Source organism: Pistacia vera, unplaced genomic scaffold (genome assembly GCF_008641045.1).
Source record: "Pistacia vera cultivar Batoury unplaced genomic scaffold, PisVer_v2 Contig395, whole genome shotgun sequence".
Classification (NCBI taxonomy): Eukaryota; Viridiplantae; Streptophyta; class Magnoliopsida; order Sapindales; family Anacardiaceae; genus Pistacia; species Pistacia vera.
In genome coordinates, this window is record NW_022196218.1 from 652239 (window position 1) to 678081 (window position 25843).

Below are 25843 nucleotides of genomic sequence, written 5' to 3' on the forward strand. Positions count from 1 at the left end.
CCTATTCACTTAATAGGTTGGCGAGCATCTATGTCGCTGAGATTGTGAGGCTTCATGGTGCCCCTGTTTCTATAGTATCGGATCGGGATCCCAGGTTCACATCTAGATTTTGGCCAAGTTTACAGAAGGCTTTAGGTACCAAACTAATTTTAGCACGGCATTCCACCCTCAGACCGATGGGCGTCAGAGAGGACAATTCAGACTTTAGAGAGATATGTTGGGGCTTGTATAATGGAATTCAAGGGTAATTGGGATGTGTATTTACCCTTGGTGGAATTCGCCTATAATAATAGTTATCACTCTAGTATTGGGATGCCACCATATGAAGCTTTATACGGTCGAAAATGTAGAACTCCAGTGGTTGGGGAGGTTGGAGAGAGGAAATTGTTAGGCCCCGAGATTGTGCAAGACACCAATGAGAAGATTAATATTATCAGGGCGAGACTTAAGGCGGCTCAAGATAGACAAAGAGTTATGCCGTAAGCGGAGAAGGGAGCTTGAATTCCAAGTGGGTGATAGGTTTTCCTAAAAGTTTCACCATGGAAAGGGGTGTTAAGGTTGGCAAGCGGGGTAAGTTAAGCCCAAATATATTGGCCCTTATGAGATTCTTGGAAGAATTGGTGAAGTAGCATACCAATTGGCTTTGCCACCAGAATTAGAGAGAATCCATAATGTCTCCATGTTTCCATGCTCCGTAAGTATGTAGCAGATCCCTCCCCATTCTCCAACAACAAACCGATTCAATTGGATGAGCACCTAACTTATGAGGAAAGGCCGGTCCAAATTGTGGATTATAAAAAGCAAGTGCTCCGTACTAGAACCATTCCTTGGGTAAAAGTCGTATGGGAGAATCATGCGATCGAAGAGGCAACATGGGAGCTGAAGATGTCATGTAGACTAAGTACCCGTACTTTTTCAATAAGGTTAGTGAAATTTCAGGGACGAAATTCTTTTAAGGGGGGAAGTTGTAAAACCATTCCTGATTTTAGTTAGATCATGAATTGTTTTAGTTAATTAATTCTTTTTTTTTTTAATTTGTTTTTTTTGTATTGTGGTAAGATAGGGGTATTTCTGTCAGTTTTTAAAGCTGCGTTAAGGGGTGAAATCGAAGAAATAAATCCGATGGGTTGCAGTATCAAAAGGGAAAAATTGGACTTTTTGCTAGGGAAGCTTATGTGGCGGGGTTAAACTGAATTTAGAGAAATTGGGGGGCAGAAATAATTTCAGAAAGCTGTTTTTATTTAAAAGAAGAAACTGGGCAGTTCGCCCAAAGGAAGAAGAAGAAAATGAGAGCAGAAGAAAGAAAGGAAAGGAGAAAGAGAGAGAGAGAAAGGAGAAAAGAAAAAGGGGGAGAGAAGAAGAAAGAGTGGGTTTGGCCAAGAGATAGAGTGAGAGAGGAAGAGAAGAAAAAAAAAAAAAGAGAAGAACAAAGAGAAAGGGAGAGGATATATTAGTTTTTAAGTCTGTGAACAGTGCATCATCAAATCGTGATCTGGAGCTCATTTGCCGTCCGATCGTTCTGATTTTTGGATATGTTGTTCATGAAACACAGCTCTACATTCTGAACGGTGGAGATCGAAATCCAAGCACTGCATAGGCAGCCAATTATAGGATTAGAAGTGTGAGTGGCAAAAATCAAACCTTTTTCTCAATATTTCCAAGCGTGATGTGTTAATGTTTGAGTTTTGTTTCTAAGATATGAAAGATTTTACATGCATGGAGACACATTCTATCCAAATGCTTAATTCTGTCTGCATGTGTAAGTTGTGTTTTCCATTTTATTGTTTGAGGTAAGTTCTGAGTTAATTGCAAAGTTTACAAATATTGCTTTTTTCCATGCTTCGTTGAGCCTTACGGAGAATTGTTTGATTGTGGTTGAGTGCTGGAATTTTTGGTTTCATGGATGGAGATAGTTTGAGTTGTTGAAGGAAGTTTAGTTTGAGAGAACAACTTGAAATGTCCGAAATTCCTTTTTACTTTGAAAGTACCCATGCAACCTATAGTTTTCATGTATTCTGCTTATATGATGGATTTAAGTGCATGCCCAGTTAACAAAAGAAGGAAGGTGTTTTACAAGACAATAGAAAGGTTATCCTTCTCTGAAAACCACATGTCAATTTGGGGGATAGGTTAGCACTTGTGGTTTATTATATAGAATTAATGTGTTGTTGAAATTGGAAACTTACAGATCTGATTGTTGGATGGGTGTTGAGTTATGCATGTGAGGTTTTATATATATATGATATGGTAAATAATCTTCTCGGTAAAAAGGGAAAATGGGGTGCTTTCGTCAGTTTTGAAAGTATGTTTAAAAACTTGCACTTTACCCCCTATTTTCCATGAAATCATATGTGGCATGATTCACCTTATATGAATTATTATTATTATTATTATTGCTCTGGGTTTAATTATCATTATAACGTGTTATATGAGTTTGCTTTAAAAGTGATATTTGCTTATGATTTGTATCGGTTATATGCTAAGATCATGTGATGTGGAAGTAATTTTTAATCTGGGTTAAATTGTCAGTTTTAAAACATGTTTGGAAATTTTCAATTTCACCCTTGGATGTGATTTTTGAATGTTATGTTATATATGCATGATTATTATTATGTTTGACTCCCGGATTGGAAACCGTAACCGTCCCCCTCTAGACATCAGCTAGTATTTGATATTTATCCTCATGCGCGCATTGAGATGGTCCGTCCTACCGAACCATTGGTATATCCTACTAGAATAAGACGGACGCCTGACGAGCTCCAGGCGGGATTACACCAGGGTGTTATTGACCGATGTGGGATTTTGGACGCCCCGAGGGTAGACTGTGGGCGAGATTATATTTGATACCATATCATGACACCCCGAGGGTAGACTGTGGGTTGAGCATGGTTATCCAATGATGTTCGTACCATCCTGAGGGTAGACTGCGGATGGTGCCACCCCGAGGGTAGGCTGTGGGTGGTGTAGCTTCATGTCTGAGTTAGGGACTGGTTCAGATAGTTATGATCTTGGCCCCTAAGTGCTAGTAGGGTGGTGATAATTGATTTATTTTATGTAATAGTGGTGTGTGATTTCATGGCATCCGAGAATAATATATATATATTGTTGTTGCCTTATCATGTAAGTGCACTAGTGTTGTGTGGCCTACAATTATTCATACATGTTTTCAAAGTTAAATTATTTTCGTATAAATTATATTATCCTCTCACTGGGCTTCCCAGCTCACTGTTTTATGTTTCCTCCCCCAGTATCGTAGATCAGGTTCGTGTGGAGCATACTCTACGCTCTAGGTTGGCCTTGACGCATGATGATTTGCATCTTTTACAAACTTTAGTGGACTCTGATACTATGTTTCTTTTGTAACTGGATTTCAGTTCCTGTTTTTAGAATAATTATTTGTGTATTTCCACTTTCTAAACCTTAAACATGCAAATGCACTACTTTTCACTTTCGTCTATAGACGAAATTGTTTTTATGAATTTTTTTTTTTTTTTTTTTTTTCAGAGTATTCACCTTCCTTTCGGGATCTTGAGTCTCCTAGAGCGCCTGGATCCGGTGGGATAGGGATACTCGGGAGGGGGCGTGACAACCTGACTGCCCATGCTAAGCGTTGGTCTAGATCACTTTCACCAGGATCTATCAACTCATGGCAGCATATGAGTTCATTATTTTTGAGACAATTTCAAGCTAATGAGAAGTTCTTAATGCTGTTGAGCTATCTTAGCAACATACGGCAGGAGAGGAATGAATCCCTCCAGTCCTATATTGATAGGTTCCACAGGGAGCTAAATAAGGTGGCTAATACACCCAAAGATTCAGTTCGAACTCTTATTATTGCAAGAGTTCACATACAAACTGACTTATGGAAGAAACTACAATTTGAGGATGATATTTCCCTTACTCACTTCTATAACATCACTGAGAAATATCTCAGAATTGAAAATTCAGTGGCTGCTGTGAATCGCCATGACCTCGATCCCTAGACCAACGCTCCCAGTTGGAGGGAGAAAAATCGGGGAGAGAGTAGCAGAAGACCTGATTGCAAATGGGCTAATAATGATCAAAAAAAGGGAAAAAAATAGCAATTTAAGCCTAAGAAATCTTATGCCTAAGTCCTTCATCGCAATCATAGCCAGAATCTGTTCACTCCATTGAATGCATCAGTATCAGCTATTCTGGATAAATCAGAAGAAGCCAATCTACTCGGAGAGCTAAAGCCCATGAAAAATCCCCATTTAATAAGGAACATCAAGAATTATTGTCGTTATCATCAAGATTATGGGCATCATACCAATGAATGTCGAGCTCTTAAGTAGGCTATTGAAGACCTCATTAAAAATGGGTACTTTAAGGAGTATATTGATGGTCCAACTCCCACTAGGGAGAAGGATCAAGAGGATGATGGGAAGAAGCATCGTGGTCGCAAGGGTTTGCATTTCATTGGGATTATATTTGGAAGACCACACCTCGCAGGGAATTCTCGAGGTGCTTAGGAGAAGTATGCTTGAAAAGCTTGTCATAATCCCCATGAGTCATGGCACCACGACCTGCTAAGGTGCGCAGAAAGGAGGAGATTACCTTCTTAGAGAAAGACGTGGTATGATTGCATCACTCTCATGAGGATGTACTCGTCATCGCAACTGAAATAAATCAATGCGAAGTCCATAAAATGTTGGTGGATAATGGGAGTGTCATGAACATCTTGTTTCAACGAGCATTCAAGGAAAGGCAATTGGAAGAGGTAGATCTGAAGCCTGCCTCTATGCCCTCTATGGCTTTACTAGGGATCATCTGATTTCCAAGGGAATGATTGCACTTCCTATCACTTTGGGTGGAACCCACGAAGTGACTAAGATGATAGAATTTCTAGTGGTAGACTATCCGTCCGCTTTTAATGGCATATTGGGACGACTTCTACTCCGAAACATCAAAGCTGTCACCTCCATCTATTATCTGAAGATGAAATTTCCCACTCTGACAAGGTGTGGGGAAGTTAAGGGGTCTCAACATGAATCTCGCGACTGCTATGTAAGAGCAGTGTAGATGGCATGCAAAGAGAAAGGGAAAGGGAAGCCAGTAGGCATTCCCGAGCAAGCTATGACATCAGTAGGATTGAACCGTAGCCAGGTCCAATGGAAGACAACATAAATCCTCGTGTTCAAAAGGAGTATTCCGACAGTGGGCTTGTTGAGACTTTATCTAAGGTATCAGTCGATCAGAATGAGCCAACTCGTGTGTTGAGAATCGGAAGCAATCTCAGCCTTCAGCTCGCTACCAATCTAATGAGCTTTCTTAGGCAGAATATAAATGTTTTTGCATGGACTCATGCTAACATGGTGGGGATCAGCCTAAATGTAATATGTCATGCACTCAACATCGATAGTGAGGTCAGACTAGTTCGCTAGAAAAGAAAAGTCATGGACCCAGAGCATTATGATGCTCTTAAGGTTGAGGTGGATAAGCTCCTCTCAATTAGGTTCATTTGGGAGGCTCATTACCTAAGATGGGTCCCCAGTCCTGTTTTGGTGAAGAAACCCAATGGCAAGTGGCAAACCTGTGTTAATTTCACGGATCTTGTCAAAGCTTGTTCGAAGGATAGTTTCCCTTTGCCTTGAATCAATCAGCTCGTTGATGCCACTTCTAGGCATGAGTTGTTAAGCTTCATGGATGCCTACTCGAGATACAATCAGATCCCGATATACATGCCAGATGAGGAACATACCTCGTTTATCACAGATCTAGAACTGTACTACTATAAAGTCATGTCATTTGGCCTGAAAAATGTTAGGGTGACCTACCAGCATTTGGTTAATCATATGTTTTTCAAGCAGATCAGGAAATCAATGGAGGTTTGTGTCCATGACATGCTAGTCGAATCGCATGTCACTTTAGATCATATAGCAAACCTCGTGGAAATGTTTGATATACTCCGAAGATATAAAATGAAACTTAATCCTCTCAAGTGTTCATTCAAAGTATCCTTATGGAAATTTCTAGGGTATATGGTTAACCATTGAGGAATTGAAGTAACCCCGAGAAGATCCAAGCTCTCCTAGATATGAAAAGTCTAGCAAATCGAAAGCAAGTTCAGAGCTTGAATGGAAGAATAGTGGCTCTCAGTTACTTCATATCAAGAACAACATATTATTGTTTGCCATTCTTTAATATACTCAAGGCCAACAAGAGATTTGAATGGACTCTAGATGTGAGCGTGCCTTCCAGAGCATAAAAGAGCATCTCGAAAAACCACCTCTTCTATCGAAGCCTCTTCCCAAGGAAATCTTATTTATCTACCTATCTGTTTCCCAGTATGCAGTCAGCACAACTCTCATTTGGGAAGAAGACAGAATTCAGTGGCTAGTGTATTACAGGAGCAAACGACTACTGGATGCCAAAACACTGTATCTAGAGATGAAACAATTAGCTTATGCCTTACTAATCGCTTCTAGAAAGCTACAACCTTACTTCTATGCCCACATCATTCATGTATTAACCAACTACCCACTTAGGCAAGTCTTTCAGAAGCTAGAGGCTTCAGGTAAGTTGCTCAAGTGGGCTATGGAACTAAGCCAGTTTGATTTGTATTATAGACTGAAAGTACCAGTTAAAGGGCAAGTTGTTGCTGACTTTATTTTGGAGTTCTCTCATCAACTAGATCAGGAATCTGAACAGCTAACTAGCGAAGTTACCCAGGAAACTATTCAAAACTTGTCAACTTGGACTCTCAATGTTATAGGTCTTCAAATAGGGGAAGAGCCAGAGTTGGTCTTCTGCTTATTAGCCCTAAGGAGACTCGCATTTATGGAGCCCTTAGGTTTGGATTCAAAGCTACAAATAATAAGCAAAATATGAAGCACTATTTGTTGGTCTGTGACTAGCAAGAGAAATGGGGTCAAATATGATTGACATCAATAGTGACTCCCAGTTGGTTGTTAACAAGATTCTGGGAGAGTATCAAGCCAAAGAAGAGAATATCATTAGTTACTTGAAGAAAGCCAAGGCCGCACTCGAGCCCTTCAAGCATTATATGATCAAGCAGATCCCGAGAGATAGTAATTCTATTGCAAATGCTTTGGCAAAGATAGGTTCTTCGCTGGACTCCGATGTGCTAAACAGTATTCTGGTTAAGTACATCAAAGTTCCCAGCATCAGCTCACCTGAGCAGGCCGTAACTATAATTGAATCTGAATCTGTTTCCTAGATGACTATGATTATTAAGTATCTCAGAGATGGGGTTCTTCCTAACAGCAAGACTGAGGCAAGACTCCTGTGAGCTAGAGTTGCTCATTACACTCTCATTGAAGATTAGTTGTATAAACAAGGGTTTAATACTCCCTTCCTCCGATGTGTAATAGATGATGAAGCAGACTATATCATGAGAGAGATACATGAAGGGATCTGTGGTAATCACACTATCGCATGATCTCTCACCAATAAAATTATCTACCAGGGATATTATTGGCCCCTACTTTATAAATATGCCTTCAACTTTGTGAAGAAGTGTGATAAGTGACCTAGATTCGCAAGCATCCTGCGAGCTCCTTCCCACCGGTTAACAACGATGACCAGTCCTTGGCCATTCTCTATGTGGGGAATTGATCTCATTGTACCCATGCCAACCAGTAAAGGTGGCATCAAATATGCAGTAGTCGCAATAGATTATTTCACTAAGTAGGTCGAAGTAGAGCCTTTGGCTGCGATCACTACGAAGAAGCTTAAAGACTTCATCTTCAAGAATATAGTGTGTCACTATGGGATTCCTCATACACTCATCTTTGATAACGGGAAACAGTTCGATAAAGAGGAATTCAAGAAGTTTTGCGAAAAGCTGAGGATTCATAAGAAATTCACCTCAGTAGCAAGACCATAAGCTAACGGTCAAGTTAAAGCTGTCAACAAGAATATCAAGCACACATTAAAGACTAAGCTTGGCGCAGCCAAGGGCAATTGGGCTGATGATCTCCTAGAAGTTCTATGGGCATATAGAACGACTCCGAGAACCTCTACTTTAGAAACACCCTTCTCGTTATCATATGGCTAAGAGGCAATGGTTCTAGCAGAAGTAGGAGTTGGTTCACTTCAGAGAGAATTTTACAATGAAACAGACAATGAAGCACTCTTGCGTGCAAGTCTAGACCTTGTTAAAGAACATCGCAACAAGGTTCGGTTAAGGATAGCTTCCTAATAGCAGCAAGCAAAAAGATTCTTCGACTCTAAAGTCAGGGAAGAGACTTCCAAGTTAGCGACCTGGTGTTAAAAGAAGTCATTCTCGGTACAAGAGAACCAAGTGTAGGGGTATTGGGACCTAACTAGGAAGGCCCATATTGTGTCGCTAAGGTGATAAGATCTGGAATGTATCACCTCAAAAGACTTAATGGTTCTGAAGTACCGCGAGCTTGGAATGTTGAACATTTTCACCCTTATTATTAGTAATTCCGAACTCATTTATAGCTTGATTAGTTTTTTACTTGTAAATTTTTCATCGTTGTAAATGCTGTGAATAAGATTATCTCAATTCTTCTCAAAGAATCACTTGTGTCGTAATCTCAAGTTTTAAATAATCTTATTATTTACAATGCTTTACAAGTTTTATGATCAGATATGCTATGGTTGTTTTGTGAAGTACTCAAGCTATAAAAATGCTATCACAAGTGGTTAAAAGTTCTTTTATATATATTTCAAAAATATTTACACAGGACGATCTTCTAGAGTAGGCTCTTATTCTTCTTGCTCTTTGGCAGATATCATGGAAGCAAGAGCAACTTGATACTCCTCGGGGAAGTCAAAGATGTCCATGTTAGGATTATTTGACCGTAAGCTATAAATAGCTTGCAACACCCAATAAGCAGCCTTCCTCTATAATTCAAGGTTTTGTTGCTTCATCTGCTCGGTCAGTGAAATGATTCGCCGGTGAGCCAGTTTGAGATTTTTCTGCCTTGCCCTCTTCTCATTCTCTGAGTTTTCCCATAACTCAGCTTGAGTCTTTTCTACTACATTTTTGTGCTCTAAGCTCTCTTACAGCTCATTTTCTCTTTGGCCAACTCTTTAATGAGCCTCGCTATTGTTAGTTAGAGCCCCTTATTGGCATCATCCTTTTTTTTGGAGCTCAGTCTTCTAGAAATCAGATAGAATTCCTATTAGTCAGATACACATTTGCTTGAATGTAGGTAGCCTTTGCCTCTTTGTCTGAAGCTGCAAGATCTTGCTTCAGCTTAGCAATCTCCTCCTTCATCTCGTGTGGCTTGCCAGAAGAGCTGATCTTCATCTTGTTGTGGGCCACACTCATGGCGAGCAAAGACTGCATGGAAAGGAATAAAGAGTTAGGTTTTTTTCTTAAAAAGCTAAAAGACCGACTTATATGAAAGAGTTCTTGAAGAGAACAAGTCATCTTACCTGACTTTGCATCTAAAGTGCAGTGGCCACTAGTTTGGTAGGTCAAAAGGCCAAGTACCTGTCAAAAGTTATGGCAAGTTGGCATTCTAAAAGGGTGTAAACCACCGGCCATAAATGGTCTAGTAGTTGCCTTAAAATATCCAACACGGACGGGTTGAGCCTCATTGTGATAGGGACCTCTTTGACCTATTCCTCGCCTACTTCCCCCCGAGCCTTTGTGGTCGCTCCCTCTTTTCCTTGTGAGCTCCTAAGGGTAGTCGAAATCCTGGGAGCGTCCTTTGAGGTCAGCCTCGCAGAGAAGAGTTGATAGGGCTATAGCCTATCTGGTAGTATCCCGAAGCCTTCTGATTCAAACTTAGTTTATTCTTCGATGGGTATTGTCTTTCTCTTCTTTGCCTTTAGGGTCGTGGTCTTCTTCCTCGGCGGACGAGCAGCGGCAGGCTAGGGAGCTTTTCCACGTTGCTCAGTAGGTGGTTGCCTTTCAGCCCCAATTTGTATCCCTATTATAGGGATATCGCTAGAGGTCGCTCCAACTGGTCTAGTTGGGTTGATTCTTTGGAATGCAAACCCCCCAAACTTCTTCATAGTCTTCACAACCTTCGGTGGCATAGTTGTTGCATGGGATAATGGACACATCAATAAAAAGGATCTTCTTTTGTTAAAAAGACTTTAAGTTTTTCTGCGAAAGAAATACTTACGAGCTGAACCATCCAAATATGCATCAGCACTAAAGAACCTGTATTTTTTAAGGTTGGCAATTGTCACAAGCAGCTTCACGTTGAGACTTTAGTTGGGCAATCGACCAAATGCTTCAATGTGGCTGTGATCAGCTAACACTGACAATCTGGTCGTTTTATTTCCTGCAAGAAAACAAAAGGTTCATTAGCCTAATGTATTAAGGAAAAGTTAAAGTCAAAAGATGAGCGATCAAGGAAAAAATACTTGGTTTCATAAGCCCTATGTTGTTGGGGTAACCAAATATCCCTCCCTTGATTGTTAATTGCTTGGAGAGGTAGTAAGAATCCTTGTCTTTACTCTTCTTTAAGTAATAGGCACAGCTAAGCTCCTCTGCTGTTGGCTCACCGAGGTTGTTCTTACCAAATGTAATATACATAATGACCACTATCATACATGCATTTGACGTCAGCTGAAATGGTGCGACCTGGAAGTGAAAGTGGTCAAGAATCGACCTAATGTAAAGGTGAAGGGGTATCCTCACTCCATATTTGAAGATCGCTTCCAAGATCACAGCCATTCCTTGGGAGGATCCTAAGCAGTGTGTGACCTGTACCAATACATGTCTACGATGATCACATACTAGTCTATTTCTTTTTGAATTTCGTTTTTCGTGATGGTTGATCGTATCACCTTTCCGGGACCCATCGAGGTGCTCAGTGGTTGCAAGCTTCTAGGACCTGTTGAGGTGCCTGATGGTTACAAGCTTTCCTCTCCAACTGTTCTCGCCTCAAGGATGTCCATTGCTCTTAGAGTCTATAAAGGTACGACATATAGGGGTGACTCAAATTCTGTATAATCTACCTCATACGACGACTCAAAAGAGTAAAAGAACCCTGATTTCTCTTCCATAGCCGCCAAAAACCCTAAAAATTCTTAAAGATGATTTTCTAAATATCTATGCCCTAAGCTTCGACTCTTAAAAGTATTTCTTTCAAACACTACCTAAGAATGTTCATCATCTAAGCCTATCAGACGTCCATACCCGCCATTACTATAAAAACTAAGCTTTTTGACAGAAATGAAAAAGAGAGAAAGGGAAGAAATTTCCTTACCGACAATGGTTAGGCAACAGAGTCCATACATTTTGTTAGACAATTTTTTTAAAAATGTCAAACTATAATGCTAATAAAAAATAAAGCGCCTTGATTTCTCTTTAAGTTTATATTAGCAAAACTGTCGAACAATAATATTATTAAAAAAATTGAAGCAACTCAATGTCTCTATTAGATGCAAATTTCAGTATCAATCTATAAACAATAAAGGTTATGACTTCCATTGTAATAAACCTTTTGTTGTGCTATAATTTATTCAGTATATCAGAGGTGTGGTTTCTGAATAATGGTATTTTCTGCAGATAAATTGTAATAAACAAAGTGCCAAACTAATCATGTAGCCTGATGGGTTAATACACTTACTTTTTCATTGATATGTTTGGTATTTTGATGATGTTTGGTGTTCTCATATTTAACGTTGTTGTTAATGGTATTAGTCTCTTGATATCATGTTTTGTAGCTTTACAATTACTTCTTTTCAATGTGTTGGATTTGTACTATTAATCATTTTATCCAAAATCGATAGGTGCATTGTACTAGTATGTGATACTTTCAATGTGATATTACTATTAATGGTCATGATATCAGAATTTTGGTTTAATTATGGGTTAATGTACTTTTTTATTGATGTGTTCACTATTATGATGATGTTTGGTATTCTAATATTTAATGTCGTTCTTAATGTAGTGTTTTTGTTAAATTGTTGAAGAAATTTATGGTATTGTTTATGTCACATAATAGTGTAAGTTTGTATCGAATGCAACTTAAATAAGAATTACAGCTGTCCACATAAAAAAATTAGAAAAATAAAAAATCCCAGTCGTTATTTAATTCTGTTACTATTGTTATGCTGTTTATTAAGTGTTATTGAAGTTGATGCAGCTTTGTGGATAGATGTTTATCTGAAAGAGATCAATACATTGTATTTGCTATGTATTATGTTTAATGTGAAATTAATGTGAAGTGTGAGAAGTATTTATGTGGATGTGAGAGGTTTTATATATAACTCTTGAAATTAATGTGTTTGTTATATATATGTGGTTGTTTATGTTGTCGTGCACGATTAAGAGAAATAAGTAAAGGTACTTGAAAGTATATCATTAGATCATTGTTCCCACACAAAAAAATATAAAAAATATAAAAAAAAAAAAAAAAACAAAACAAAACAAAACAAAACAAAACAAAAACAAAAAACAAATTGCTGGCATTATTGAGATATAGTTCCTGTTACAGGTAATGTAATACATTCAATTGTTTTTATCTTTCTATTGTAATGTTGTATATGCTGGATTATGAATTCTTCTATAAAAGCTATTAATTTGCATATAATAATATCATAGAATTGTAATAAAGAAATTGACGAACAATATTGTAGCGACAATTGTAAATCAATAAGTTCTTCTTGGAGTTTAAAATTTTAGCACCGAACAAAAAATTCGGCATAGTATTAAATTGTGATAAGAAATATTTATAATATGAATTAGATTATAAAATTGACACATTATTTTATTTATTTATAATTGTGATACAACGACATTTGCTTTAGTTGTAAAATCTCGGTTGAGAATCTTTATTGCTTTTACTGAATTGTATTAAGAATGAATTTCTTTTTGCAGGCAAGTCATAACAATGTCTAATACTCTTCTTAAAGATACTGATGAATCAAGAGATGATTGGATAGTCACTGTCAGAGTATCTAGAATGTGTGACGAACTTATGAGCCTTGACATGATTTTGATTGATGAACAGGTATAAAATATAATCTGAAAATAATGTTAAGACTTTTATTTTCGATTTATACAGGTTTGCTTAAATTTTATGATTTTCACTGATTTTTTAGAATCAAGTTATTCATGCCTCGATACCAAAGAATAGGATTGTAAAGTTTAAAAATCAGCTTCATGAAGGGTCGATATATTTGATCAGACATATAAAAGTCATACCATCTGCTCCCTCTTACAGACCCGTTGATGGTATATACCGTATATAATCTCTCATGATCACGACTGTACAAGAAATAAAAGAATCGAGAGTTGTTATTCCAATATATAAATTTGAACCGAGAGTTGTTATTCCAAGATTTAAATTTGAATTTGTTGGTCTTCATGATCTTCAGAAAAGAACAAATGATACAAGGTTATTATGAGGTATAGTTAATTTGAATATTTGTGTTTTAAATGCATAAGAAATATATTGTACATCAAATATGATAAATTATATGCAGATGTCATTGGAGTTTTGAATGCAATAGGAGAAATTGAAGAGATCAAGTCGACAAAGACTAAAAAAGAGACATCAGATTGCAGATAGCAGAGTAAATTCCTTTGTTAATGTTTTATGTTCTTCTTCCACTTTAAAAAATTTACACTAATATTAATTTTAGAGAAGCAGTTGACATTACATTATGAGGAGAATTTTCTGAAGAAATAGGTGAAGATTTGCAATCAGCAAGTACCAACCCAATTGTCATAATAGTTACTTCAACGAATGTTAAAGATTTTCAAGGTAATAAAAATATATTACATGAAGTTAATATATTTTCGATTACTAACTTATGTTCTTTTCCATACAAGAAGATTATATCTCAATACAACTTCAGCATCTAGAATTTATATAAATTTAGATATTGGGGAGGTGAATTCTCTATAGAAAGAGTATGTGTTTGAGAAATAGTTTTTTAAAGTAATCATATTTAAAAATTTATCTACTCTTTGTTATTTTAGAATGGGAATTCTACCAGTAATTTAATTACAGAAAAAGATTCTAAATCAAGTTCAAATTGAGAAGGAAATGTTTGAGAATAGAACATCACTCAAACATGTTACCAATCTTGTGTGGCATGATGTTGATGAGGTATAGTATTCACTAAAACGTTAAACTGATCATTATTATAACATAGTTCGTGAACAGAAATTATAATTGTATAGGTGATGGAGTATACAATTAAGGCCAAGATAATCGATAGATATGGTTGGTGTTACCATTCCTGCATCTATTGCAAAAAGAAAATCCTTGATATTAATACATATTTATATTGTGAGAAATGCAACAAAGAATCAAAATCTTCTCAGATGAGGTATATCATTGTTTATTTTTTACTGTTTGTAATTATGTATTGTCAATGCAATAAGAAGTATATTCAATTTCAGAAATTTATTTGTAACAATGTTTTGTTAATGTTATAATAGATACAAGGTGGAAATGAGAGTGTCAGATGGAACTGCCGAAGCAACTTTTATATTGTTTGATACTATAACCCAGAGATTTGTTGGGTTATCATGTTCTCAATTGTTGAACAAACAAGGTAACGATTAGAAGAATATCCCAAAAGTTTTGAGTGACCTGTTTAGATAGATGTTCGTTTTCAAAATCAAGTTGAGAATTATTGATCTGAAGGAAGGATATGAATCTTATACTGTCACAAAACTTTTTCCGATTGATGAGAATCTTGAGGATGAATATAAGTTACGAGAATTGCAAAAGGTCAGTATAATCTTTATTCTTCAATAGTTAATTTTCATAATATTGAAGTGATATAAATGTTTTGTAAAAAACAAAAGGCAAATAATGGAGAACATGGATCACAATCATCAATGTCAAACATGAGTGAATATGAAATATTGACACCAAAAATCAAAGATGTGTCTAGAAAAATGGTGGCAAGAGTTGAACCTGATGATGTTGAAAACAGGATAGACAATTCTTATACAGACATGTTAGACTGGTTGAAAGAGAGGGAACGAGGAAATGAGTAGAAAGAAAGTGACGATGAGAATTTTAAAAGCAGCAGTAGCGGTTACAAAATCAATCCAAGAAAAAAGTTGAGGTCTTGATAAAGTGATCATGTCACATTTGATCTATTAAGTATATAATGTAATTGAGACTTCTTTTGTGAGAATGCTTTATCTTTATTGATGAATGCCAACACAAATAAATATAACATTAAACCACAATTAGTATAAAACAGTGAACAAACTATTTCGTGTAAAAAAAAAAAAACAAATAATGATCCGCACCATTCACTCATGAATACCAAATTGAACCTTTGAGTCTATGAACAATCAAGTTGAATGGTGTTGCATATGAAATATGATGAAATTATACAACATGTAACATTAATAGTTCGATGTACTTTATTAGTCTGAAAATCTTTATTTTTTCAAAAAAAAAAAAAAAAAAAAAAAAAAAAAAAACTAGAAATAACCATTTCTATTACACATTTAAAAAAACTTTTGTAGCATTATTGATCGAACAAGATCAAAGTCGAACTATATGCATGTTTCATAACCATATTACCGAACCACAATTAAAAAATTAATAAATATATTATGACATTATCATATCATCTTTGACTTTGATACTTGACAAAATATTTATTGTGCATCCTTTAAATATGTATCAATAAGATTTTATTATTAATAAATCACATTGTTTATTTATCATAATAACTCAACATCTTGCCAAACCATTATTAACTATGTAACAAATATGTTGCACACATAACAAAATATTTATTACCATTTTCTTTAGTATTGTACAGATAGTCTACTAACGTTTCGTATTACCTTATCCAAATAATTATTAACACTTTTTCGATCAACATGTTTATTTATTACCAGTTGTCTGTTCATATTCCACCTTTTCGTATCCTATTCTCCTATAAATATTGCTTTTACATCAATCACCCATTTAACTTTCTTCAGATATTATACACTTTAATTGTTCATTTCTTCTCCAAAACTTAATTCGAAAATGGCTGACAAAACATCACAACCAAAAGAATCTGCAACGAATACTAGCAACAACCTCAACAACAATAATTCTCCATCGAGGCAACCAGAAGGTATAAAATGTTCCACATCTTTTGTATCCTAAATTACAAAATCGCAAACAAAACGATAATACATATTTGCGAGAATATAAAAACCATAAAATTTTTTTTTTTTTTTTTTGATATGTCAAGAGTTCATCTTATAATTATATTTACACATTCAAATTACCGTTTTCATATATTTATAAAATTTGATTGTATATTGTTTCTTAAATTGGTTTAGACATTTTTCAGGGAATGCAGAATTGAGGGAGATTTTCAAAAAAGTTGAGGGCAATTTGGATTATCTACATATTGCAAGAGACAAATTCAGAGAAGTCATTGACCAGATGTTACAAATCATGGAATCTGCCATGGATATTATTTATAACCTAAACAAAAGAGAGTATGCATATGCACTAGAGGAACTGAACAACTATAAGAAAAATAGAAAATAAACTCTATATCGTCGAAACCCACTTCACAGTATGAAAAAGCGATGTACGTATTTCTTTTATAATAAAAGTGTTATTCTCTATATTCAATTTTATGTTTATTTTGGTGTTACTCATTAATTGATTGAAAATTGTTCTCCATCATAACACGTTAGTTTTGATTTAATTCTTCCATCTTCACACATTGGATTAGTACTAATAATAATTATATAAGTACATTACATAGGCATTCCAAAAATCTAACCATTTTAAAGAAAAACGTTTAAAGATGGAAGTTAGTCTGTTTTCAAACCTTGACTGGAAAGAATCCTATACTGTGAGAAAAAAAATGTACTAGTCAATGTCAAACGTGAAAATGAACTAAATATAAATTTTAAGTTCAAATAATTGATCTTCATAATATTAATTGATATTAATATTTATAAAGGTACAATTATTAATTTTATGTTAACACAACTTTGTACATATATAGAAGTTATATTTACTCTAAAACTTGTATAATCTAACAATTATCATCTCTTAATCTAATTACTTTATTCTGTTAGAATAAATTTGTTTACTACCTATTTCAAAAATATTAAATAAACATACCCGTGCAACGCGTGGGCCCTATGTCTAACATATGTTTATAGTTTTCAAACTATTAGATTTTTTGTTATTGTTTTAAATGAATAAAATAAGTATAACATATGTTTATGTTTGGTCCGGTAATAGGACTATTCTAAATTTAATTTTAGTAAATTTTTCATTAATTTTATAATAGGAAAAGTTTTATGTTGTTTGATATAGTAATCCTGAAATTAATTGGATTATCATGTTATCAATTATTAAACAAACAAAGTTTTTGAATGGACTGTGTGAACAGATGTTTGTTTTGAGAACTAGACTAGAGGTTACTAATTTTAAAGAAATATATGAATCCTATATTGTGGGAAAAGTTTTAGTTGATAATGTCAAACTTGAAAATTATTATAGGTTACAAAAATTACAGAAGGTCGGTGTAAATTTTAAGTTTAAATAGTTGATCTCAATATTATTCATGTAATATTAAATATCATGCACAATTCACTATGAAATACTGATATTGAATGTCAAAAACATGTCTATACATATAGTATTAATTGTACAAGTGGATGATGATGAAAATATAATTAAACCATTTTTATACAAACATATTAGACGCATCACAAAAAAGGAAAAGAACTATAAAAGCGACCCAACAGAAACAACATAACATTGCAATATTCATGTAAAAAGCTAACCAAACGTTTTTTAAGTTCACATAAAAACTATAAAAGCAATCCAAAAGAAACAACATAGAAATTTTCATAAAGTATTCCTTTCATATTGAATAGATTAAATACATAAATGAATTGGGTCTTCATTTTTAGATATTATGTATGTTGCTCAATGGGGGTCTACTCCTGCGACAAGGTTGGTGCTCATGCGTTGGTTGAGAGGATACATTGACTGTATCTTGAACTTCTATGAATTTGTTGGCAAGACCTTGTTCTTTCATTTGTTCATCAATTCCAGACATAATCTAGTGTACTTTTCTATCTACAAACGAACAAAATAAACACAATTTTTCTGATCTTCTCAAGTGTTCAAATTCATTTCACCAATTTCATATATGAAATATAGTTTGTGGAAAAGACATATTATTTTGCTATAAAAATATCGTGAGTTTATAAAAGTCTGTAGAAGTCATACTACTTCAAGTTTTCCAAGTGCATTTTGTAACTTCAAAGCCAAATGATGATTTTATTCTGTTAAGGTTTCAACCTGAATTTGATTGAAAACAAAATCAATAATAGTATTTGAATAAAAATAGCAATTGAAATCATCTAGAAAAGTGAATCATATTCTACTAGAATCTCTATACCTTCTTTTGGGATTCGAAGTACAAATCTCTATATCTGATTTGCTGATTTTTGATTCGATGTATTAAATGGCCAACCTTTCCTTTCAAATTTTCAATTGTATTACTTGGTTTAGCCTGTTTCATCTGCTGAGGTGATTGGAGTTCGACTTCTTGGTCGTTGTCAGTGAAAACCACCAATTCTATCACACGCTGAACATTGTCATTGTGAGTATGCACAACTATTCCTTGGAGTCTTGTAGAGCACCTACCAAGACCTCTACCAACTTTCTTCTATTTAGTTCTCGCAGATAAATTCTTTGCATTTTCTTTCCTCTCAGTTTGTGATTCTACTATCTTTGCTGATTGTTTTGTCTTTTCTATTCTACCAAGACTACACAACAAAGCAGACCAAATATGAAACTGAAATATATTAACAATAAAAACAAATGGCAAAAAAAAAAAAAAAAAAAAATCATTATCTCAAACATGTAAATTTTGAAACAAGAAATTTCTCTGTAAAAGTAGTTGTAACAAATTTTTTTTCTTTTTGTGACCCTTCAACTATTAATTTCTTATGAATAGTAAACCTAGGTTTTCATTTTTATTAACGCTTGATCCAAATTTTTTTACAAGTGTTATAATTGCATAGAACTTCAATCCGTAGGAATGCCCATAAAATACAACTGTATACTATAGTATTAAACAAATTTTAACAATAGATTACACTAACAAACAAATGAAACTACTACCAAAAAAAAAGAACAATATTTAAAAAAGGGATGAGATATACAATAATTGAATCGACAATGTAGAAGATGTCAACACAAAAGATTCAAACACTTCAGAAGAAAATCAGCACGACATGAGAGAAAGCCGAAACGATTACACTGATAGTGTGTTAGACAGACAATGGGCGTGAACACAGCTTAAAGAAATAGAATATGTGTTAAATAAAAAAACCCCAGATAAATGAATATATTAATTAAACATAAATGATTGTTAATCCGCCACCTGTAGAAAACCGGTTGGACCAATGTTTTTGAAATAGCAGGTGCACTTTTTAATAAAATAATATTTAATTTTTTAGGAATACCCCGAACAACATTATTGTTAAATATTGTAAAAATTAGATGAAATATATTTAATTGAAATAAGCCAACCGGCAAAACATAAATGAAACACAAAACTAAAATGTCATTAGTAATTTAATAAACTATTTACCTAGTTAATATAAAACCATAAACCAGATTAAAATAACAAATTAATTTGATATACGATTTCATATTAGTTAAGTTTGATAATGTTTATAAACATTGTATCATTCATTGAACTATAACATTCTTACCGTTGGTCTACTGAACTAATCGTTATGCTAATATCAAGTTGTAACCACTGTATGAAACATTGGACTTTAACTAAATATATATTATTTTTTCTTTTCAAACAATCCGAACAATTTTATTTTTTTATCATTATACTTATTTATTACTATTTCTTTGTTGGTTTTGATAATTCATGGATTATACTATTTTGATTAGACTTTTTAGTCGGATTTCAGATACTTTTTAGTTCATTTTGACCTGAATTGCTACTTAATTCTTTATATTTTGTGTTTCAGGCTAAAATGGATATTTTATGCAAACAATGAGCGAATTGGAGTTTTTTGACTCAGAAGTGAGTGGATCTCAGAAGTTGGGAAAGTTCTGAAGCAGAGTGGAGCATTGTGAAGCTTGTTTACATGAGGAGAGCATCGAAGATCGAAGATTCATGCAAAGAAACAAGCGGAGGGCAATTCTGTAAATTTAGAATTCCATGTGAAGGTTCGCCGCGGCGAAGAGAGTTGCGCACATGGGTTGAGTTCACTTCCTCGCCACGGCGAGAATGTAATGCCTCCATTCTCATAAAAACATGCATAGTAAAAGTACATGTAAAAATAACATAAAAAGTTAGGCCCAAAGTTTTCTTTTATTGAACATATGTATTCTTTATACAAATATATACAAGGTTTGTATCATATGCAAAACTATCAAAACAGGGTAGACAGTGTAGCCATTTCTCTTCGTGTGTCGATGTCCATCCGATTGTGTCCTCATCTAGAACCTGCAAAAACATAGGGAACAACTGGATGAGCACAAAACAATGCTCAGTAAGTAAACCCAATTACTCAAATATCCCCGTAACTCTCTCTCTAATTCTTTCCCTACCATTTCTATTGACTCTTTCTCTTATACAACTATCTATTTTCTCTTTCTCATAACTCTTTTATACTAACTCTCTTTCTAGTAAGTCATGGCCCCATCTGACCGGAGGCACGGCTGGGACTCGCTCCCACTCCCTGTGACTTCTACTCATTCTAGCCGATCGGACTTGGTTATGCATGGATTCGGAACCTTTGGCCATGTGAGTGCATAGAATCTCTCGGGTAAACTCGGGTATAGCCCTCATCCACATGTACTCTACGGGCTACACCACTTCTCTCTCTGATACTCTTGCCGCTCTCTCTCTATGCGGCGTACATGCAAGAATACTCTACCCGTACTCACAGGTTCGCCATCGCACAACCTACTCTATTCTCTTATTTAGCACTACTCTAGCTTTTACTCTATAGTGCTCATTCTCTCTTTCTCTTTACTCTCTTTTCTAGTGCATAGATAAGGCATAGTTAATGCACATAAATGACTCATACTCATTAATGCATTTATGAAAAGAGACTATGACATGTAGCAACAATTAAGGCTTTCTACTCTTACTTATGCTTCTCTTGAGCATTTCATCATACAACTCATGTGCATAAAAACTCTACTCTAACTCTAACTTTTCTCTTTTCTTTAATCAACCAAATGGGAGAAAACTCCCTCATAAACTCTAAATTTCCTGTCAAAAGAAAAACACTTCCATAAGCTTGCTCAAAACTTCCTCCAACTTCTATCAAACTCAACCCAACATCAAGCAAATAAAACACTTCTCATAACTCAATTTATGTGTATAACTCAATCATAACTACTAATCTCATTCAACAATTTAATGAATACACATATATATATATAACTCTACTCAAAAGAGTTCTTAAATCTCAACTTAGGTTGAATTTACTTACCTTATGGGGAAATAGCTTCTTTAACACTTCTTCTTTCCTTTGGGAGCTTGCCTTTTCTCTACAACTTAACCAACAACCACAACATGAGACTCTAGTCAAAACATAATAAAACTCTCATCTAAAGCAAGAATCCTTACCTTAGGATGCTTTAGATTAAAACCCTACTAAAAGTTACTCAAAAAGGCTCTTGGAAACCCTTGGAAGATTGAAGGAATTTGAGAGAATTTGGAGAATGGAGGAGGCGGTGGAATGGGAAAATGAAGAGTTCTCAAAGACTAAACCCCCTTAAATATCTCTTAACAACTCATTCTTCCCATTTTGCCCTTGCTCTTTCTTGGAATTCCATCCATATCCTTTGATTCCTTACAAACACACCCCCATACTAACATATTCTCCATGAAATTTCCTTACATTTTACTCCCCACTTTTCCTGCTAATTAGGGGTAAAATGGTCAAATAGTACCCAAGGGAAAAAATATCTAAAACTTAATAAACTTTTCAACTGGCACATCGCCGCGGCGAAGAATCTTCCTTCGTCGTGGCGAAACTGTCCAGCAGCTTCCCCCGTGGCTTCAACACCTCTTCGCCGCGACGACAAGTATCCTTCGCCCCGGCGAGCCCTGTAACATCAAAAACCTTCTAACTTTGACTAAATCTAAGGCAAAAAACTCAACATATCAACACAACCTAAGACCAACCAACCACTATTCACAAAAACCGACTCAATTTAGAGCGAAGAAAGAAACATTAGCAACGTACCTCAAGTGGGGCATTACAGAGAATCCTTCTTCGCCGCGGCAAAGTCTGCGAATTTCAAAATGCACAGTTTCATTTTACGCATTTTTTCCTAGGTTTTTGAGTTAGGTATAAAAGAGAAACTTAGTTGTTTTTGTAGGAGTTCGTTTTTTCTCTTAGAGATAGCAGCTTTTTACATTTTCTTAGATTGTTTTGGGCGAACTTTGAATTCAAAGGGTGAAGATTCGAGATTAAACCAGTGGATTCGTCATTTGGGGAGATTTTCTTGTCTTTTCTCTTATTTCCATTATGTTGAACTCTGGATTTTTCGTTTCTTTTATCTGTATTGTTGATTTAGCCATGAACTAACCTAATTTGGGTTAGGTTTTTGATGTAGTTTGGATTCTAATGGGTTAGAGAGTTGATGATTATTAATTTCATATGATTTTGCTTTGATTGTGTGATTATTCTGTATTTATTGTTTTTATGAGATGAACATGATGAGATTGAGAGATAATTCATGTTAAGCTTCTTGGGTAATCACCATTGTAGTATTAAATGCTAGAGATAGATTTAAGAATCGATGAAATCAATCTAGGATTCTTGTGCTTAATGAACTTTGAACTATTAGTCTTCATATTGTTGGGTGCGGAAGTTTAATAGGAAAGAGTAAGGAAATATAGCCTGAGAAGGTATATTTTATACCTTAGTGAGTTCGATTTACAATCAATGTATGTGAATATGGAATTAGTATAATCCCTAGGTTTAACCCAGAGAGTCCGAATAAAGTCAAAACCCTACCCGTTTGTTTGAATTGATTTTATCCATGTTTTAATTCTTGATTCATAATTAGTTTGAATAGTTATAAACTTTGGTTTAGTTTAGTTTAAAATTCTCCCATAAATCCAAACCATTCAATTGCTCCAACTTGAAAACAGTAGAAAAACTTAGTGCTTAGCAACCAATCCTCGTGGGAACGATACTCACTCATCACTCTATTACTTATGCGATTAGTATACTTGCTACATTTTGCATGTTGTAGTAAACACGCATCAAGTTTTTGGCGCCATTGTCAGGGATTGAGTTTTGTGTTAACATTAAAATTTTCTTGTGTTAGCTAGATTGGAGTGTTATTTTTACTTAATTTTTATTTGTTTTATTTTTCTTTGTTGGTGTGATTTTACTCTTGCTAGTGTCTGTGCAGCTTATGCGAAGAGCAAGACGTCAGCCAGTGGTTCTTATTGATCCTGAGATTGAAAGAACCACTCGAAGACTAAACAGAGAAAGAAAAGAAAGAGAACCTACAATTGAACCAGAAAAAATAGTTGTAGAGATGGCAGAGAATAGAAGATTAAGGGAATTCTCTGTTCCCTTAGTTGAAGGTAGTGGGTTGAGCATTATGAGACTAGCGGTCCAAGCCAACACTTTTGAGATAAAGCCGGCAATCATCCAGATGATCCAGCAGTCGGTTCAGTTCAGGGGTGATTTGAAGGAAGATCCAAATCTACACATTGCCAACTTTTTGGAGATTTGTGATACGTTCAAGTCAAACGGAGTGTCAGATGATGCAATCAGATTAAAACTATTCCCATTTTCATTGAAAGATAAAGCTAAGGGGTGGTTACTGGCACTACCAACTGGAACAATCACTACATGGAATGATTTGGCATAGAAGTTTCTGACCAAGTTCTTTCCTCCAGCAAAGTCGGCAAAGTTGAGAAATGACATCACGTCATTCATGCAAGAAGAGTCAGAATCTTTGTATGAGGCTTGGGAGAGATACAAAGAATTACTGAGAAGGTGTCCACATCACGGGTTGCCGGTTTGGATGCAAGTCCAAACATTTTATAATGGATTAACAGTGAATGTGCAAACTATGGTGGATGCAGCCTTAGGAGGAGCATTACATAATAAGACTCTAGAAGAAGCTTACGAGTTGCTTTAGGTTCTAGCAAGCAACAACTATCAAGGACCAAATGAGAGGGTGCAACTGAAGAAATCCATGGGTCTTCATGAAGTTGATGCATATACAGCCATTTCAGCCCAACTGACAGCACTTCAGAAATAGTTGGGGAGTATGCAGGTAAATTCCATTCAAGCTCCTCAACTAACTTGTGATTTTTGTGCAGGTAATCACGTGAGCAGTGAATGTTAAGTAGGGAACACTTTTGCCTCAGCATTGTTATCATCGGAGCAGGTTAACTACTTTGCTGGAAATCAAAGGCAGCAAAACAATCCATACTCCAACACATTTAATCCTGGTTGGAGGAATCACCCAAACCTGTCTTGGGGCAATCAAAACCAACAAAATCAGCAAAACAGTTAATGGAATCAAAGGTCATTGCCTAATAACCAAACAGGGGTGAACAACCAACAAGGAGACCAAAGAGTGACAAAATTGGAGGACATGTTTGGGAAGTTCATGCAAGAGACCACGGGTTTTATAAATGAGACGAGAACTAATTTCAGAAATCAAGGGGCGTCCATTCAGAACTTGGAGGTACAAATGGGGCAGTTAGCTAAAAAGCTAAATGAGAGACCATAGGGGTCTTTACCAAGCAACACAATGACTAACCCACGTGAGCAAGCAAATGCAATAATTTTTGAGGAGTGGGATAGTTCTGGAAAAGGTGAAAAAAGAAGAAAAGCTACCAAGGGAAAAGGAAGAATCTGATAAGGAAGTAGATGAAGAGATGGTTGTTGAAGAGAAACCATCTATTTCGAGGGAAGAAGAACAGAAACGGGAAGAGAGGCAAAAGAAAAGGAAAGAGAAATTGCCATTTCCCGAGATACCACCAAAGTTGGCACATCACACTCCACCCATGCCTTTTCCTCAGAGACTGAAGAAAAAGAATCAGGATAAGCAGTTTTTGAAATTTATTTAAATATTTAAAAAACTACATATTAACATTCCTTTTGTAGATGCATTGCAACAGATGCCAAGCTACGCGAAATTTCTTAAGGAAATTCTATCAAACAAAAGAAAGTTAGAAGATGAGGAAACGATGATGCTCATAGAGGAGTGCAGTGCCATTCTCCAGAAGAAGCTACCCCCGAAGCTCAAGGATCCAGGGAGTTTTACTATTCCTTGCATAATAGGAGATATTACTTTTGATTGTGTTTTATGTGATTTAGGTGCTAGTATTAATTTAATGCCCTTTTCTATTTTCAGGAGGTTAGGGATTAGTGAAGTGAAGCCAACGACCATGTCGTTGCAACTTGTAGATAGGTCCATAAAACATCCGAGGGGGATAGTGGAAGATGTGTTGGTGAAAGTGGGTAAAATAATCTTCCCAGCAGATTTTGTCGTTTTGGACATGGAAGAGGATAAGGAAATCCCTCTTATTTTGGGCCGACCATTTTTGGCCACGGGAAGAGCACTGATAGATGTACAGGAAGGGAAGTTACTTTTGAGAGTTCAAGATGAAACAATAACTTTCAATGTCTTTGAGGCTATGAAGTTTCCATCCGAATTGGATTCATGTTTTAGTGTTGATGTGGTGGATAAACCAGTAGCAGAATCTATTGAAGAGAACACCCCACAATCACCTCTAGAGGCCTGTATTGCCAAATCAAAAACAGTAAAGGTAGATGAGATGGTGAGTAATGAATGTGCTAGATTGTTAGAAGCACTTCAACCGATTGATGAGAGCTAAGATCGAGAATTTGAGGATTTTGATTTTGAAAAAGAGAAAGAAA

At 35.4% G+C, this 25843-nt stretch overlaps 1 non-coding gene across 1 annotated transcript; it reads right to left on the reverse strand.

The window, feature by feature from the left end:
- Window positions 1–23855: 23855 nt before the first annotated feature.
- Window positions 23856–23962, reverse strand: LOC116141207. The gene has a single exon (XR_004129754.1). It is a non-coding gene; the product is annotated as a small nucleolar RNA R71 (small nucleolar RNA).
- Between the last annotated feature and the right edge of the window lie 1881 nt (window positions 23963–25843).